Here is a 15,602-nt window from a genome sequence, read left to right as displayed (position 1 = left end):
CCAGTGCTAAGCCCTGTGCCATGACAGACATCGTGTGTCAGAATAACCAAACACCTTCTCACGTAAAGATCTCAGCATGCTGGCTGCAAAGATGCTTCCACAGAGCATCCACGCACAGCCCAAGTGAGGTCCCAGGAGGTGGGAAGAAGAAAGCCCGTTCAAGGACAGGTGCGGGATGGTCCAGTCAGAGAGAGGAAGGAGGGAGGAAGGAGATCCCACTGCAAGAGCGCATGGTGGGAAGTGGGAGGCAGGGGTGCCTTTCTGGAAGCTTCTGCGCCTGCTTTCAATACTTCCACTGCTCCTGCGTTGGAAGCTAAGCAGGAGAAACATATAAAGCTCATCTCAGAAGAGTACAGTTGATTCCTGAACAATTCAGGGCCTAAGGACCCCCACGCCCCACACAGCTGAAACCCTGCGTCAAACTTCCAGCTGCCCCAGAATGACCGGGAGCCTTACAGACAACATGAACAGTCAGTTCACGCATGTGTAGCACGTGACCTGTATTACACACTGTGTTCTCATGATAAAGTCGGCTTTTATTAGTCGGAGAAAAGAAAACGCCATCAAGAAAATCGTATGGAAGGGCGCCTGGGTGGCTCAGTGGGCGAAGCGTGCGACTCTCGATTTCAGCTGGGGTCCTGACCCCAGGGTTGTGAGGTGGAGCCCTGCACTGGGTTCCGCGTTCAGCAGGGAGCCCGCCTGAGACGGTTTCCTCTCCCCGTCCACCTGCTCACACTGGCCTGTGCACGCTCTCTCGCTCTCTGAAATAAACACATCTCTTTAAAAAGAGAGAGAGAGAGAAAGGAAATCATACGGAAGAGAAAATAAATTTACAGAACTGCACTACATTTACCCAAAAACCCCTGCATCTCCATGGACAACCCCGTCAATCAAGGGCCACCTGTGGTTCCGAAGACAGCAGAAGGCTGTGTTAAGAGCACTTGAGGGCGTGCCGCAGGAACGGTCTGGCAGTTTCTGTGTGGGCACAGCACAATTTCAGCACGCGAATCCACAGTCCTTGGCTAGCTCTGTCTAAACAGCAGTGACGAGCCGGTCACAGGGGATCCCACTTGAAATTATTTCGCTGTAAACCACTCAACCATCCACCAGTGGACGAACAGATAAACTAAACGTGGTCTCTACACAGAACGGAGCATTACTCAGCGCCAAAAAGGAAGGGCATTCTGACGCATGCTACCACGGGGATGAGCTTGGGACATACGATGCTAACGGACATAAACCAGGTGCAAAAGACAAATACGGGGCTCCTGGGTGGCTCAGTTGGTTGAGCGACTGCCTAGCTCAGGTCATGGTCCTGGAGTCCGGGATCCAGTCCCGCATCGGGCTCCCTGCTCAGTGGGGACCCTGCTTCTCCCTCTCCCACTCCCCTCTCATGCTCTGTCTCTCTTGCTCTCTCTCAAGTAAATAAATAAAATCTTAAAAAAAAAAAAAAGACAAATATTGTATGATGGCACCTATAGAGATACCTAGAACAGGCAAATCCAGAGACAGAAAGGGGAATGGTGCGTGCCAGAGGCTGGAGGACGGGAATCCATGTTAATGGGGCAGAGTTTCCACTTGGGAAGATGACAGAAAGTTGCACAAAAATGTGAACGTAATGACAGTGAGGCGAAACTCTAAAGTGTAACGTTAAGGTAGTGTATTACATGATATGTGTATTTCAGCACAATAAAAAACTATTTTTTAATACAAAGAAACACATAAATTAGGAATAGAAATCCAGGCCTAGAGCCTCATTCTTTTCCAAATTTACAGTCACACTGAGCGTTGGAGTCACTGTAGGAGGCCCAAGGCGTGTAACTGGCCACCGCGGTGCTTCAGACCCATGCCAGGGCCGACAGTCAGTACTAGGACAGGGACAGAGGGCTGGAGTTTACACACGCAAAGTTGTGAGCCATGTCCCAAACCAGGTGACCTCAACACGACTGACACTTGGGCCAGGTGACTCTCGGGTGTGGGAGGGCGTGAGGGAGGCCGTCCCGGGCCCTGGCAGGTGCTTGTCAGCCTCCCGCCTCCAGGCCTAGATGTCAGTGTCCCGTCCCCACACACCCCCCGCGGCTTGAAAAGCAGGGCTCCAGACTTTGCCACGTATCCCCTGGGGGAAAAAACACCCCCGCTGACAACCATGTCCTGAACTGAGAGACACCTGGGAACCACCCCTGTTTACAAAGCAAATACTAGGGGAAACAACATCCTGGTTTATTACAAGAGACAGTACTGAAAAACGTCAGAAACCAAAGAACTGTCTCATCATGTTGAGGCCCCTTCCTGGCTGTGTCACGACCAGCACCTAAAGCCAATTTCAAGAGTTTATCCTTGAGTTTAATTCATCAAGAACTTAATTAATGTCCGTGTGAGTCCAACTGCAACGTGAAGAAAGTCACTTGACTCTCAGTCCGTCAGGTAGGAAGAGGGCGCACTCCTCCCGGCTTGCCTGGGCTCCGGAGAAAAGCAATACCAGCTTCCCACAAGGAGCCGCTCTCCTGATCACCTGGAGGCCACGTCTGCGCGGTCCCACGTGCACGTCTGGGCCTTTGCAAAAGCAGGTGAAGCACAAACGGAGTCTGAAAGAAAACAACACCGAGTACATGCGAGCGGCACACTGACAGGGAGCGCCTTTACAAAGCTGGGTTGTGTTCTCCAACAGCACTCGCCAAGGACCTTTCACCCGCGGAGACCACAAAATGCAATTGTGCTCTTGGATTATCCACAGGGAACTGACACCTTTAAGTGAAGAAGCGATGGTTCCAAGGTCACCTCTGAGGCTTAACTGCTTTGGGTAAGACAGTAAGACCAGCTCAGCCACACCCCGCTCCACCCCCACCGCGCACTCTGAGCCTGCTGGAAGGCCCCTCTGGGGCGCCACCTTTACTAAGTTAGAATGAAACCCCCTCAACGGGGCTGGTCTGCAACACGACGCAACAGCCAGCTGACACCAACCAGAGTCCCCGTCTTGTCCCTATTACAATGCACGGTCCTTTTTTTTTTTTTTTTAATTTGACAGAGAGAGAGACACCGCGAGAGAGGGAACACAAGCAGGGGGAGTGGGAGAGGGAGAAGCAGGCTCCCCACTGAGCAGGGAGCATGATGTGGGGCTCTATCCCAGGACCCTGGGATCATGACGTGAGCCAAAGGCAGACGCTTAACTGACTGAGCCCCCCAGCGCCCCACAGTCCTAATCAACTCCAACACGATCCAACCCTCCAGGCTCCACTGCACCAGTGCTCTGAGCTGCGGCTCCCTCTGGTCACAAGCACCTGGGTCTTTCGTGCCCTTCCTGGACTGTACGAATGAAGAGGAACCGGTGAGAAGTGGTCACCCATCCTGTGACTTAGACGGCAAGAAGGACAGCAGTAGGAGATAAATGAGAAAGCAGACATCAAATGTTTAGAATAAGACACACACAAACACATCCCCTCCACGCCGAGCAAACGGCATACAGCCCAGAAGAAAACACTGAGTATCTCAGTGAACGCTGGTGAGATGCAGAGAAGGTCTGCATCTGGTCCACGGGGCCAGCTCTGTGACCCACCCATTTGTGACCAAATGCCGCCATCTACCCCTGTGAGAGCACAGGTCTCGGATGGTGATCCCCCATTACAGGAAGGTGGGGGGGGGCTGTTCTGGACCTCCCAGCTCTGTCTCTGCCACTTCCTGTGAGTCTAACATCAACTTGGAACAGCAGCGTTCAAAGTGACTGTGTGCTCATCACGAACCCAGCCAAGAGCGCCCCAGCACACGTCCCCTCCGCGAACTGTCTCAGGGAAGGTGTGACCAAATGCCGCCGACATCTGTCACACATGTGTTTTGGGGCCATCTTGTCACAACTGCTGTTCTTTCTGCCCCGTGCGGGCTGGTTCTGAGCGACCCTCCAGTGCCCTTTCAGTCTACAGGCTGTCCCTGCGATACCGACGCGCTTGCAGTCCCCGGGGCCGTCCAGGTCGATGACACCCTGCGGCCCTAGCACTAAGAATCAAAGTCTCCTTCGAACACGGCGTAGGCACCGTCCAGTCACAGTGCTCACCCTTCCCGCGCCCTCTCTGCTCCCCCATCACCCGTCACCAACCCCCAACCCCCAGGCTGCTTTATCAACTTTCCCTATTAAACAAAAAGGAGTGGGGCGCCCTGGGGCCTCAGTCAGTGAAGCGGCTGCCTTGGGCTCAGGTCACGACCCCAGGGTTCTGAGTTCAAGCGCCTCGCATCAGGCTCCTGCTCCACGGGGTGTCTGCTTCTCCTTCTGCCTGCTGCTCCCCTCCTTGTGTTCGCTAGTTCTCCGTCAGATAAATAAAATAAAATCTTTAAAAAAAAAAGCTTTGCTGTTCCAGACTCCTCTCCTTTGCCCACAATGTCAGCCCCCGCCTACCCGCCTAGAACGAACTTCCTCCGCACACATCCGTACTCCGTCCACCCGCACACCCATCGGGAGTCTTGCCTCCAGGAGGAACGTCCAGCCTCCTCAGCGGCTTGGCCACGTGCTGTTCAGCGCCCTGACCAGAACTCAGGGCGGTCTGGGTGGCGCAGCTGCGCAAGTGTCCGCTTCCGCTCAGGTCACCATCCCGGAATCCCAGGATCCAGCCCCCCACCCCCAGCCCCACTCTGGCTCCCTGCTCTGCAGGGGGTCTGCTTCTCCCTCTGCCTCCGCCCTTCCCCTGCCCCTGCACACACATGCTCTTTCAGAGAATATATAAAACCTTTAAAGAAATAAAATAAATAAAACTTTTGAAAAGAGCACTGCTCAGAATTCCCTCGGCACAGATCGTCTACACCATGCATGGGACACCCATTTCCACTGCAGCTGTCTGCCACGCCCCCCACTTCATGGGTACACAAGGCCTCGCCCCCCCAAAACAAGACACATTTCCCACATCTCTGTATACGCCCCAGTGCTCCAGAGGCAACAGACTGAACCAATGGTCATCCCAGAGACTGAAGATCTTTCATACCAAGCGCTCTGAAGAGGACGTCCTTGATCTGAGGGCTCCCGGCCTCTTCGTAGACCGGGCGGACGCGGCTGCCACGAGAGCACTCCAGGCCCCCGAAGGCCTGTTCTCCGGGACTCTGGACTGTTTCTGCTCTAAGGACAGCCCAGGAGGGACTGAGAACGAGGGAAAACACAGCTGTAGGGGCCGCCGTCACAGGCCGTGCCGACAAGGTGGTTCTGAAGGACCCTGGCTGGTCCACAAGCAGTTATGTGGTGCCCATTAGTCCGCACACACATACCGAGAAGAACAAGAACGGGGCGCGTGGCGGACCAAGAGTCAGAAGCCCTTGCTGGTCACGAGTCACCTTCTAAAGACAGAGAATGCCTCAAACGCATCTGGGAAAGAAGAGCAGGAACGATACTTCTCTGCAAAGCTGCAGATTGTGCCAGCCATCTCCATTTCTCTTTCCTGAAGTCTCGGACTTCCAGAAGCTCAACAGAAAGAAGCATGTCAGGCAGACACACAGCATTTTCTGGCTAGCAAAACTACCTGTTACAAGAAATCTTGAGAAATCACCATTTCCAGGACTTAGAGCCAATACAGTAACATTTAATTTTTAAGCCCAGAAAATATGAAGAGGTTGACAGGATATTTATTACATAATAAGAAATCCATTTTTACAATTTCACTTACTCAGAGCCAAGTGTAGGCAAATCCCTTCTTCCTTCGAGGGTTTATTTCGAGGCCTGTTTTCTGTCCTCAGTCACCTGTTGATGACAAATAACCAAGTAAGGCAAAAGCAACCATGAAAACATCTTGAAGTACACCGCTGTCCATGCCACAGGCCCGCAGATATCTGAATCAGGGAATGACAAAACCGGACGAATCCCTATGTCAGAAGTCACACAACCACCACCGCGGACTCCTCAGCGTGCTCCCCCAGTGAAGGCACACAAATCTGGTCGGTTTTATTATCGCGCGAGCAATTAGGAGCCTATTACTAGGGAATGTCGAGAACTGAAAAAATCCACTCCGCTCTTACCAGACACATCTTGTCCTACCCCTCCTAAAAAACGCTACATGAAAACACAGGTATTTCTACATTCAACCCAACTCAGCAAGTTTCTACTGACGACGGCGCATTCAGTCTTGCGGAAAATGCAAACGATGCTCGTTGCGGTTCCGGGTATTAGGGACACACGGTGCCTGGCCTTGCGGAATGTTCCCATGTCGGCAGGGAGCAGCGGGGCAACCTGGTGATGGAAGAGCAGGGACGATAAACTAGAAAGCAAACGCCAAGCGAGGGCACGTTGGGTGACAGAACTGCAACTCCAGCTGGTGGGAGAAGACACGGTGACCAGGGCAAGGAGTTTACTCACTTTGGGGCCTGGGGCAGCATTCTTTAAGGAGGGAGCAAGAATGGGGGCGAGAGGCCACCATGCAGACACAGCAAGTGCAAGGGTCCTGTGGTGAGGCTCCCCGGGGCAAGAAGGAGGGAGGCGGGCTAGTGGGCTGGGCACCAGAAGTCAGTAATGGCTGGTCCGGGTCACAGAGGACCTTGCAGCCCACGGAATGGAGTCGGATCCTGCACAGGCCCCTCTACACCTTATGCTTCACCCAGCACCAGAGTTAATGAGAAAAGAAGACGTGATCGTCCGGCTATTTTAAAAAACCCTTCAGGGGCTCCTGTCGTGCTTAGAACAAAATCCAGAGAGTCTCTTGCTCAACGGAGAGCCACCAGTGACTCACAGGGTGCTGGCATGAAACGCGGTGTACAGGGCTGTGGGGGGAAGCACGTGGAGAGGAGAGGGGAGGGGAGAGGAGAACCCAGCATGACTTCTAGCTTCGGGCTTGAGCAACAGTTTGGAAGGTGGTGCCATTTCCGGAGATGCAGGTGGACGGAAGAGAAGAACAGCAAGACTTTCTCGCGTGTTCACTCTGAAACGCCCATGCTAGCTATCAGTGGACTACTGACGAGGTCACGAAGGACCCCAGTCTGAGCCCTCAGGAGAGGGCACGGCTGCAGAGTTAATTCTGGATGTCATCCTGTAACCAGGATTTCAAACGCTCCGCACCTGAACGGGAATGCCCAAAGTCGGGTTTCTCACCCCGGGCACGGTTGTCACCGGGGATCAGATAACTCCACTGGGGAGGGACTGCGCTGCGCACTGAGTGGCAGCCGTGGGCTCCCCCCACTAGATGCTGGTAGCAACCCACACATCCGTTCCCTTTGTTGTGATCACCCAAACTGACCCCAGACGTTACCAGCCGTCCCCTGGGGGGCACAAGCGCCCTGCAGAGAACCCCTGGTCTAAAGACGGCTAGCCGAGGATGAAACGCTGAAGGGAGGCGCTGTCGATGAGACACGGGTGTGCAGAGGGGTAGGAGGAAATCCAGGGGGTTGTGGGATCCTTGGCATCTAGGGACAGATATCTCTCAGAAATCATGGAACGACGAGCAAATAACAGCCACTGATACAGATGACGAGGACAGCAGATGACAGGATGACAAGAAACCAGTCTTCTCTGCGCATGCTCACTACAGGGAAGAAATCTAGAGAGGCTTCACAGAGGCGGCAGCATTCCCGTTGGCCCACGAAGTCAGGCGACAAGGCAGAAAAGGGGAGCTGCAGCTTGAGTGGTTCCAGAGGCAACAAAGGCAGGCAAGAGGGCACTGAGGATTCTAAAAACATCAGGTGACACTCTCGGGGTAGTCAGGAGAGGCGACGGGTGCAGCACAGTCCCAGGGCGCTGGGCAGGGGACAGCACGAGTGCCCCACCCGGCAGAGGTAAGAGGAGGCCACCCAGGCAAGTTCGCCCTGCAGACAGCCCACTCCCAGCAGGGGCGACTCCAAAACACCAGACAACCCACAAAGTTCCTCCCGAGCGCGAGCCCGGGACCCCCTAGCTGAGCCAGCCGCGATCTTTCTCTTTTTCTCTAAGCTTACACGGGCTCATGCCCCTGGCACACAACGCTCAGAGTCCCGAACTGTGTGAAAATGCTGACACAACTTGCCAGACGCCTGACCCACTGCCTGACCCCCTTCCGTCTCCATGACGCAGGAGTATTATCACTTTTAACACTGTTGTATCAAAAGAGAAAAAATAAAAGTTATGGGGGAAAAAAAGAAGGGCAGATCTACACGCCTCACTTTGCTCCCAATTAATTATAAGAAACTCTCTCCGGATCAGAGAGTCCTCAGCTGTGAAATGAGGGTATTAAATTATTTATGAGGTTTCATCCACATCAAAAAATCCGAGGAACCATTTTCCTGTCGACTTCCTTTGTAAATTCTAAGGGAAAACACTTGCAAAAAACTGAACCAAGAACTTGCACAAGGATGCTGGGTGGGGGGAGGGAGAAGAATGTATACATCTATGTGTCCCACAGCCAACCAACCACGGAAATATATCTAAAGGCTGCAGTATTTTCCCCAAGTTGCCGTAATGATTAACATTGGCACCCCAGAGAAACTCAAGTTGTACCATCATGAAAACAATGCAAAAAATCCAAAATATGTTTTCAGAAGCCACTGAGCATAACAGAGAAGCTGCAATTTCCTCCTGAGTCCTTTCTTTTTTTAGTGAGCCCTGAATTACCCGGGCCAAGAGCCAGGGGCTAAGCCACATACTGGCAAGGGGAACCAGAGAATGCTGAACACTTCATCCGCCATGAGGTTCAAGTTCTGTGTAATGAAGCCGTTGTTTCCTGCATTACACCAATACTGAATAGCATTTTTATGTATGGCAATGATTCATTCAGTAACCGATTTTAAATCCGTTGTATCAGTGGTTCTCAAATGCGGCTGTCTCCCGGGGGACAGTGGGCGATGTCTGGGGACATTTTTAGATGTCAGGACTGGAGGAAGAACGCGGCTGGCATCTGGCAAAGCCAGGGATGCAGCCCATAGCAGAGCCCTTCTTAGGCAAAAAATTATCTGGCCCAAGTATCAATTCTGCCAAGGGCGACCACTAAAATATCAAAGTAATACACGTGTGTTGTTTTAAAAAGCAAAACAATGAGGCGAGGCAAAAGGTGAGGCAAAAGACTCCTCTTTTTACGTAGAAGCTTTTTGTAACGCCATCTATCCCCAATTCTACTTCTCAAAGCCACCATTTTTAATTTAATTTTATTTTTTAGATTTTTCTTATTTTCAAAGCAACCATTTTCAAATCCCAGAACTGTCTGTTCTACTGGCAGTGATCCCCGGTATGGCTTCCATGTTTCCGAAAAACCTCAAAATACGCCCTATCAGCTTTGGATATCACTTAGTTGATTTTCTCACACATAGGTGAGGATTTTGGTTTTTTCAATTCCATCCTCAATCCTACGCTAACCTACCGCTTTTCCCAATAGCATAACCGTCTCTGATCAAATCGATACTTGACACATATCATTACAACAACGGCGTGGACACTGGCGAGCAAGCAATATAGTACGATGATGACTCCTTTCTTATGCAACCTTTTTGTTTTCCTTGGGTTACTAAGTGCATCTGTTTTTACTTCCTTCATTTTCGTTTCTGGCTTTATATCCTTTGGTAATTCTTCCAGCAGGGTCCACAATCCTTTGTTTCAGTTTTTCACATGATCAGAATTCTCAGATAATCTGTCAGCTCTATGGGTTTCCCCCCGTTCACTCCTACATCTCCCAAACACACACACATCAGACCTTCCGAAATTTCTTGCCTCCGTTTTGGTCTGTACTTGACAGCATTAAGCCTGTTTAAGAGTCCGTGCCGCCTTGAAACCACAACATCTTGAGAATACATTTTCTTTGTTTCTAGGATCCCAAATCTCCCCCTTTCTTGGTTTACTCTCTCATTTCAGTGGGACACTTTCCCTAGTAGATTTCTGAGAACTGATATATAAAAGCTAAATTTTACTGATATCCTGAATACGTACAAACATCTCCATTCTACTCTGAGTTAACAACTAGTCAGAAGAAAGACTTTAAGTTCCGAGGGAAGATTATCTGCACAGAATTCTATACTCAGTCTCTTTTCCAACTTCCAATGCTGCCATTAAGAAACCTGGTATCCTTCTGATTTCAGATTCTTTACGTGACTTTTAAATCCAGGATACTGCTTAGATACTGCCTTTATCTCTAATATTCGAAAATGACATGATGAGCTTTCACGTAATAATTTCCATGTGCTTTTTATCCCCTGTTCTAGTCACCTGGTATGAGATTCCTCTCTTCTTCAGACTTAAGATTTTTTCCAGCGTCTCTTCCTTAGAATACCTATTAGGCAAAAAATCGGAATAACCATCTCTCATCTATATAGTAAAACTCTCTGCACTTCGTCTTCACTGACCACTAAGGTACCCATTAGCTGCATGTGGTTACTAAGCACTTGAAATGTCTGGCGAGGGCAACTGAGGAACTGGCTTTTAACTTCTGTTTAATTTTGTTTAATTTAAGTGTAAGCAGTCACGTGTGGCCAGCGGTTACCATATTAATGCAAATCGAAAGACTATGACTAACAGGAAAAAAGCAACAGCAAAGGAGAGGCAGCACCTATAGCACCGCTCTCACGACGATATCAAAGAGGAGAAGATGTTCAGATGCTCTGAAGAAAAAATGTTCAGAAGAAGAAATGGAAAGTAATTTCGAACTCCTCACCACTACTATTTTCAGTATGAGGTCCTGGGACTTCACTCCTTACGGCTTCCTTCCTCCTAAGAACCTGAAGACCCTCTACTTCTGTTCAGGGGGTTCTCTAGGGGGTGGACACTACAGGGGCACACCAGGGCAGTCTCTGGGTCTCCATGCACTCCTTGAAATCTCATTCAACAAACATCACGAACACAACAAATGGTTATCCAGACATTCTATGAACAATGACCATGACAGAAAACAGAACCGCAAAAACCAAAACTGCAAAAACAAACACAAAATTGCAAAAGTTCTGTGCGCCCAAGACAAAGCCAATGAGTCTAGTGTTTCATCCCAATCCCTGGGAGACACTTCCTTTAAAGCCTGGTGCCCACCATACAGCAGGCAGGTAACAGGTGTGCCCTGAAAACAAACTAAGGGCAGGCTCAAAACCAAAAGGAAGTCATTACTGGTTTTTTTCCGACTCAGAAAAGAAACGTATCAGCACTGTGGGAACAAGGAAATAAATGTTTGGGAGAAATCATTTTTTATTTAAGGATCAATGGGGAAATACATTTTCTTCATCTATCATTCATGTAAGTCATTTAATTAATTAATTAACTAATATCGATTCGTTCCTGCAAAACGTTGACATTTCATTATATATGTAGGTGTTGCAAAGTCAGCCGGAACGTATGAACTACTCAAAAAGCAAACGGTCACCAAACAAGATCCTCGTATAAACTTGATTTCTTTTTAAAACTCTTATGATGCTAATAACAAGATTTCCAGGCTTCTATCACCAGCAAAACCAATGCTTCTGATGATGCATCTGAAAGCATGTGGTCAGACACATGCATCATTTACCCGCCACCCCACACCACTAGATCCAACCGTACGCCACTCCCAGCAAATGAAAAATGGGTCCCTGGCTCACACGATGATATACCAAACAGACTCTAGACAGAAAGACCAAGCTATGGTTTGTCATGTGAAAATCTGATGTGGGATTAAGGTAATGACATGACCCAACTGGGCTTGTAAGTACATAATCCCTCCAGACCCAACACCAACGGTTGGGGAGATGGGGGAAGAAAACAAACCCACAGCAAATTTTAATAAGCTATCTTCTGCACAATATTTGTTTCTAAGGATTTATTATTATTTAAATTAGAATGATAAATCTCATTTAAGGGCAGGAAATAATCTTTAGTGAGAAAAAGAACCACATTTAAAGAAGACACATGAACGTATTAGGATAACATCTTTCTTATTCATCAAACTGTCGGTCAACAGTGATTGGAGTCTCTGCCCACAGGTACACAAGCAGACTGGATGCAGATAATCCTCACAGGACGGTACTCAGTTCTTTGTTTACAGATGACACAGCGCACGGAGAGGTAGAACAGAATCTCAATTAATCTCTTCCTCGTCTCCCAGAGCACCGTCTCCACACTGTGTAGTGAGCATTAAGCATAATTTTCAATGTAAGTGTCAAGCACATTGTCTATTCACGGAAATTATGATAAAAGTTTCCGAACGCCATATGGTCCTGGGGCTCACATTTCAGTTTCTATCCTTGCCCAAACACACGCCTTCCCCTGCTCACCTGGAAAGGTCAATTATACTGCCTTGGGTTTCAGTTAACAGTGCTGCAAGCAAATCCCTTTTGTAAAACAATTAAATTCAATTATTTGCTTACATAAACACCTCAAAACTTGGGACACCAATGTCCATGATGAGCCAATGAAGAACTATTAAGACACACACGCTTGCACACACAGTCACACACACACCCCTCTTCCCATTCACCAAGCACAACTCCCCAAGAGTCACCTCCATGTTCAGGCCATCAGGAGGATGTCCTAAATAAAAACTCAAATGCAAAACTAAGACTAAAAACAGCCAACACTCTTACACAAACACACCGCAGTCTCCCCCATATTGAAAGAAGTTGAAGAACCCCTGTAAAGGCAAACCTGCAAACATCCAGCTTTCCAAACCATACCCATCTGGAAACAGATGCCTTCCAAATGACTTTTAAACCCTGGACTTTTCCAAAAATGCAATTTTTAAAGGTTTTTGTTTTTTTTTTTTTTTTTAAGGTAATCTGTCCTACCCACACCAAGGGCCTGAAGTCACGAGCCTGAGGCCGTGTTGCTAGCAAGCCGTAGGAGAGACTGGGGTGCTGCTACACATCCTCCAAATTCCAGGTCAGCGCCTACTACAAGCACCTCAAAAAGAACACCCCACCCCAACTTCTGCCCAGGTGACGCACAACTGTTCGCATTCCCCAGCCTTGCACCCTTTCAAAGGACCCACATGTCCAAACCCTGCGTTGTTACCATCTCTGTGTCACCCGTCCACAGCCCCCTCTCCGCAAGCTCCCCATGGACCCGCGCCGGGCCACCAGAGGCGCTTCCGTCGGGCACACTGCTCTGGTTGCACAGTGAACACAGAGCCACGGCACCGACCGCACAGACGCTGGGGCCACAGGGCTCTGCGAGAAGGGCGGCCCCCCTGCCAGCCAGGTGTGTGACCCAGGCCCGCGATGCTCGGGCCTCCGGGTCCTCCTCCGGGCAGCGGGGTAACTAACCAAAGCCTCACAACGACGCGAGGAGGACACGCCACCATTCATACGTGGGCAGAGCGGAGAACGCTCCCTGGCACACAGCAGACACCGGGCAAGTGTTGCCCAAAACTGCTTCTGTCCCTGCAGTCCGTCTGTGAGGCAATCACCTCACAGCCTTGTCACTAAGGACATGTGCGCTCCCGGACCTTGACCTCTGGCCCTTCACACAGAATACCCAGCCCAGCCCCGGCTGCCGGAGGCCATCAGTATTCGCGGTTAGTGACAGAGAGCAGCTGAGGCTCGGAACTGATCCCAAGACGAGACGTCGTGCCCAATCTCTCCTTCCCATAAATCAGGAAACAGCTCTAATCTCTGCACTAATTTTTTTTTTAAGACTTACTTCTTTGTGAGAGAGAGAGAGGGAGCATGCACAGGCGGGACTCGATCTCACGACCCTGAGATCATGACCTGAGCAGAAATCGGGGTCAGGCGCTTAACCGACGGAGACACCCAGGAATCCCCCCCCCGCCCCCGGCGCACTAATTCTTTACACTTGTTTGGTGGGAGACATTTAGGAACTTTGACTTCTGTAACCTCTTTTTCACTTCCTGCTTTTCAACAAGTTGGGAGCCTATTCAGGGCTCCAAGGTCCCACTTCCAGCGGAGCGTTGAGGGAACTGCTCCGCCACACTGCCCGAGACAGAAAAAGAATTTCTGCTCCATTAGATGGACCTGCAAGCCAAAGAAGGTATTTTGTACAACGGTGTAAGCTTTTTATTTTCCCCCAGGAAAATCAAGTGAGTCCAGAGCGTTGCTAACTGTTTTATCTTTCTTTCATAAACTGATACGACAGAACTTTAATTTTCAGACGAGAAAGACCAGAAAGCTTCACCTAGGGTCTGCGCACCAGCTGCTTTTGCCCCAGTCTCCACCATGCTAAATTTAGAAACATACTCTGTCCTGATGTACTTCAGCAGGAAGCAGCCAGATTAAAATAAGATGCCGCTAACACACGAGAATTCGAAAGCTGCTGTGAGCCAACAACCTGCAAGAAACCACAATGCGCTCGTTCACTAAAAGACGCCGCCGTCCTCCACCGGGAGAGAGGAAAAGGGACTTGGATGATGATTCCAGACATACACGCACGCGCACGCGCATACACACACACACGATCCACAGCGGGGAACGCAAACGGAAGGGGATGGCACCAAGGACGGGCTGGGAGATGAGGACCACAGGCAAAGCCCGGAAGCGGACACAAAGTTTAGCTGCAAGGGAACCGAACTTGGATGCTGAGTTTCCTAGCCATATAGTCAGAGAAACAAACAGGAGTAGATGTTCCTATCCAGAAAGTGAAGCAGCTCATTAACAGCACAGCTTGTGGAGCGGATACACATACATCATTTCTCCCACGGGCCCCGGAGGGGAAACTCTGCATTCTCAGTCAATGGGGTCAAGGACACATTTCATGGGGTCGCTCCTTACAGTAATTCTTAACATGCAGCGACCGCACAACCCCGCAGCACAGGTAAACAAATCAAGTCTGTGCGGATAAACAGCACGGCGGCAGCGTGCACGACTCCCCCAGGCCTGCGGGACTCCAAGGAGACCTCTCAGATGCGCTCAGAGTCCCAGCCGGGCTGCGGGTCTCCTGGGGTCACCGCGACACGCAGCATTATCTTGTAAACATACTTCAGTGCCAATAAATATACCACTTGTATAATATCATTTTAAACAGTTGCCTAGTAACTCACTCTCAGGGCTAAATAAACTTTTGTACCACTGTACTCAGCGCCTTGCTATTTTCAGCAGAGCCTCCATAAATAAGGAGAACCATCTCTGAAGGGTCAGGAAACTGCAGGCCACCCACGTAGAAAGAGAAAGCTGCGCTCTCATTCCCTCACGTTTAAGGAAGAGATACCGCACGGCAAGACTACGTAAGGGCAGTAAGTGCAACGACGCCCCTCCAGTGACCTGCGCGTCCATCCCTCACCATGGGGTCCGCGCACCTGCAGGCCAGCAGCACGCATGGCACGACCGACCGCAGCCCTAACCAACACCCGGAGTGAGCGTGTACGAACACACTTCCGTGTGACCCGGGAAACAACTACAAAACACCGGGTATTAAAACATTTTCACAAATTTAAGTTGAGAATTTCAGGAAATTAAATAGGACTTACTTTAGGACAGCAAAGTGACTTTAGTCACCCGTCTTTGTGCTCGAGAGGATGCCGGTTGATCCCTGTAGTTTCAAGGTTAACTGCAAACAGCGCTCTCACACACGTCCCAATGTGGACCTTATGGGACGACCCTAGATATCAGAGACAAGTCAGCACTGAACATGGCTGAGGCTCCAGAATGACAAACCAGGAATGCCAAAGTCCCAGTTGTCTAAAGAAACAGAGATTTATTGGGCGCCTGGGTGGCTCAGTGGGTTAAAGCCTCTGCCTTCGGCTCAGGTCATGATCCCAGGGTCCTGGGATCGAGTC

Source organism: Meles meles, chromosome Y (assembly GCF_922984935.1).
Source record: "Meles meles chromosome Y, mMelMel3.1 paternal haplotype, whole genome shotgun sequence".
In the NCBI taxonomy this organism is placed as follows: Eukaryota; Metazoa; Chordata; class Mammalia; order Carnivora; family Mustelidae; genus Meles; species Meles meles.
The sequence above is the reverse complement of the archived record's forward strand: the minus strand, read 5'-3'. Positions refer to the sequence as shown.